The sequence below is a fragment of the Serinus canaria genome, chromosome 11 (assembly GCF_022539315.1).
Source record: "Serinus canaria isolate serCan28SL12 chromosome 11, serCan2020, whole genome shotgun sequence".
Taxonomy (NCBI): domain Eukaryota; kingdom Metazoa; phylum Chordata; class Aves; order Passeriformes; family Fringillidae; genus Serinus; species Serinus canaria.
In genome coordinates this window covers 15626660-15630830 of record NC_066325.1, presented here as the reverse complement: position 1 = coordinate 15630830, position 4171 = coordinate 15626660, and the positions used below count along the sequence as shown (strand labels likewise).

Here is a 4171-nt window from a genome sequence, read left to right as displayed (position 1 = left end):
GGGGAGCCAAACTAATGCTCCTGCAAAGCTGGCTCAGCCCTCCAGGCAGCATGGACAAAGAAACAGCAAAATAAAAATGGAAGTTGGTCACTGGGTCTGTTGCTGTCTGCAAGGGTCAGGCATGTTCCAGTTCTCGTGGGGCAATAAAGCTCCCAGTGAGTGCTGGTCCTCTTTGTGGGCATCCCTCATTCTTTAGGTGCTCACAAAATCATTAAATCTTTTAAAATGGATTTTTTTTTGGGAGTAGCTGTGAGACACTTTAGGACTAAAAGTTTTTGTTTTAGGCTTTTTGTTTGTTGAGTTTAGTTTTTGGCTTCTTTGTAGCTTTATTGTGTTTATTATTCCTTGTCTCTCAAACCTCCCATTGAGCTAAAATTTTTCAACAGCAAGAGCACTGAGTAACTATAGCTGGTAAATATCATTTACTTCCCAGAAAAAAGAGCCAAATTTTTCTCCTCCAAGCATTATAAGGAAGGTAGGATTATTATTTGCCATGGAAATGGGAGAATGCAGGAATTGGTGTGGACACAATGATAAAATAAAGGTTCATGAGCTGTGTTACGCTACAGAAATGAGGTTTGTCTTCTGGCTAGAATCAAGGTCAAATTACAACATCTGGGTGAGGAAAAGCAGAAGGTTGGACTGGAGTTTTGGTCTGTTCTCTGTTCCAGAATTTAGGGAGTGCTGAGAAATCTGCCTTTAGATCTATTTCTGGATTTGTATGCTGTGTCTCTGAGAGTTATATTAGCTTTTTCCATTCTGCCATCTGAAAATGTTAATATTTAGGGGATTTTTTTCATAAAAACAGCAACAAGATGGAAAATATTAACAGGAAACATTTTAGATGCTACAGGAAATTACAGCTGTGAAGAGTGTTTCATATTGTATTAGCAGGAGATTGAATGAAGCTTCTTCCCATCCAAACTTTTAAATCTGTGAAGAGGAGGAATGTCTCGACTCCATCTACCTGCTCTGAAGGGGTACGAAATCTGTAAAAACAGATCTGTATTATTGTTTGCTTTGCTTTCACTGGCCTGGAATCAGCAGAAACACTTGAGTTGTACAACAGCTGAGTTGCACAGTTGTGGGAATTGTGAATGAGGTGACAGAGATGACACAGCCAACAGCCTGATATCCCAGCTGGGGTGCTGCCAGTGGGACACACGTGTTTGGCAGGCAGTGTTTGGTCCTGCCTGGAATCCTGCTTTCCAAAGTGGAGGATGCTCTGTCCCTCACATCAGGGAGGGCACTTGGTATTTCAGAGCTGCTCTCATGGGACAAGGGGGCTGTAGAGCCCACCTGAGTCTCCAGCTCACCAGCAGCCTGGACCTGGCAAGGTCAGAGTGAGCAGTGAAGCTCCCTGAGCTTCTGGTGAATGAAACAATGCTGAACTTTGTTTTGTTAGCTAGCTAGCATAAGTCTAGTCTGGTTATTTCAATATTAAATTTGCAGTTTCACAGTTTATATCCCTCAAGCATTATGGTGACTCACACTGGGTGGCTAGTTTGCTCTCAGATCCTGCCTGTGTTCCTACAGATGCAGTTTATTTTCTGACTTGATTGACCTACAGAGAACATTGCTGCTGGAAGAGCCTTTCCTTGAGAAGAACAATGCTGCTGGGTGAGCCTTTCCATGAGAAGAAGATGTGCTTGTTTCATCCTGTTTAGAAATCTCCTTAGACTCCATGCACAGAAATAGTAACAACAACAACAAAATAATTGAGGTTCTCGAGAGAAATTCTCTATGCTGGGAACTGCATAAAATCAAAGATAAGCTCTGCTGCTGTTGTGTCTGTCCTCAGGCCTGTAGGGAACCACCAGGTTCCCTGTGAGCTCTACAGCTTGGCTCTGTTTGTGGTCTCAGATTGGCCCCTGCACTGGAGAACTCAACCCTGGCAGTGTGGCAGTGTGTTCTGTTCTCCCCAGCATCCCCTGCCCTCCCTGAATATCCACTTTGCACTCCCACAGGATGGCATCCCTTCCACATGTGCTCACATCCCAGAAGTGCTGTGCTCTGCAGGCTGCAAGGGGTGGATATACCTGATCTGCCTCAAACTAACAAATCCCCCTGTGCTCAGAAATAAAACAAACCTCAGAAGGGGGGGAAGTTCCCTCTTCTGAAATCATCAGATGCTATAATACAGTTTCTTTTGAGCCGAATTCTGTTGGGCAGGCAGCTATTGATGTGGTCCCCATTGTCACTTAGGTATTTGGTCTATTCATTATTTTCATTTATATTGTTTATGTAGAGCACCTAGAGGCCTGTGATAAGCAAATTTCACCAAATAAAATAAGCCAACTTTAGTAGGTCAATTAGCATTCTCCAAAGATCATACATTTTAGCAGGGAGTTTTGCAGTTTACTGCTGTTGTCTAAGGAGAAAATGAAAAGTAGACCCCTCCCCTTGTATACAGTGTCAAATATCAGCTCTAAATTAGAATGTTACTTATTCTTACTGAAACTGGGAATTCGTTGTATGAGCTGAGTAATCACAATGCTGTGCTCTGATTTTGTTTCTGGAGATCATCCAATGAAAACAGCCTGTTGTTACCTACTGGGAAGAAAAAGGCAAATACAGTCATGTCTCTAATATGTGTACACAGTCTATCAGTGCTCTCCAGGTTGCTTGCTAAATGCAGCTTAAGAATGTTCTAAGATACAGACAGGGAGATTTGTAATGAGACCTGTGCAATGTATTTCTAGTGTCTGCTGTTTTCTTTATAGTTATAAAATCAATAAAACTTAGGTGTACCAAAGAATGCAGCTCAGTAATAGAGCATTGCAGGCTGATGGAGGTTGTTCTGATGGGGAGTTTATTTTTGATTTGAACATTAAGAGCTTGCTGCTTTCCCTACTTACACAACTTCTGACTGTTTTATTGCCCCCTTCTCTTCACTTGGTTGTCCTCTTCTACAGGGTCCTCTGAGATGCTTTTTCTTCTGCTTAAGTTTTCAGTGGCTCTTTAGTGATGCTCTCTGCTTTAAACTCTTTCCTCATTTAAGGTATCTTTTGATTGAGTTTTCTTGCAGTACTGAGAGTCCTAACATAAAACCAATTAATTGGTAATACTGCTGCAGCAGACAATGCAATGTTTATGCTTTGTGTGCCCTGCTGTGTTTGTGCCTTTCATCCCAGTTTATGGAGGTTGACCTGCCTAGACTTGGGTATTTTTACCTTTATAGCTCTTAATCTTTGCTCAAAGTTTTACTGACTTCTAGGTCTTGACTTGAGCCTGTTGATGTGTTTCTGGTTTGCTAATTTAGACTTGAACTTCCTGCCAGACTCAGCCAGACCAAGCCAGATGAGCTGTCTACCTTCACAGTCTGCCTCATGTCTGCTCTTCCAGTTGGCTGTGTTTGGGAAGCTGACCTCCCCAGGAATCCACCTCAGAAACTGGATGGTTTTCTTTTTGGGGCCAAGCTTGTTCTGACCAAAGAAGTCACAGAAGAGGTACATGAGTGGGCAGAACGATTGGGAGAAAAGAGCAGGGAGTAGCAGGATTGCTGCTGTCCAGACTCCTGGGTTCAAGGCTCGTGGTCCTGAGTGAATTCCAAATGCACACAGAAATGCAGTGTGGGAGGAGCTGTGCCAGGGGATGGTCAAATCTCAGTGCTGGGGTTTACAGGTTTGGAGTCTCCACATTAGATACACAACCAATTCCATCCCAAGAATGTAAACTGCTAATACTGCATCAAAAGATTTTTAATCCTAGAATGTGAAATACCCAGCCCAACTCAAAACAAAACTCAAAACCAACTACCATCCTAAATCTAGTGAGGTTTTATATAATTTTTTTTTTCCTGGGATATAATGAATTAAACATAGTATGAAATGCAAAAAGGTTACATTGAGACATATAATATTTGAAGGTTTAATTCATTTTTCTAGTGTATAAGACACAAGGCTATTAAATTTTTAAAGCAGTGATCTCCTGAAGTCCCTACTTTATGAGGGCTTTCTTCATAAAGATAAATGGTTTCCTTGCCAAATCAAATGCAGATTTGAAACAAATTAAGTTAATGTTCAATGGTACAAGGTAGAATGGATGGGGGAACTGTTTTATTTTGCATTGTAATAACCATATACACCTAAATCAATAGCTGTGGAAAAAAAAGGCAATAATATCACGTAACTGCAGGAAATGAAATATAGTGAGATGAAGGGGGGAGCGG

At 41.6% G+C, this 4171-nt stretch overlaps 1 long non-coding RNA gene across 1 annotated transcript; it reads left to right on the top strand.

The window, feature by feature from the left end:
- Positions 1-896: 896 nt before the first annotated feature.
- On the top strand, positions 897-4171 carry LOC127060052 (uncharacterized). The gene is made up of 3 exons (XR_007778592.1): positions 897-980; positions 1537-1620; positions 3263-4171. It is a non-coding gene; the product is annotated as an uncharacterized LOC127060052 (long non-coding RNA).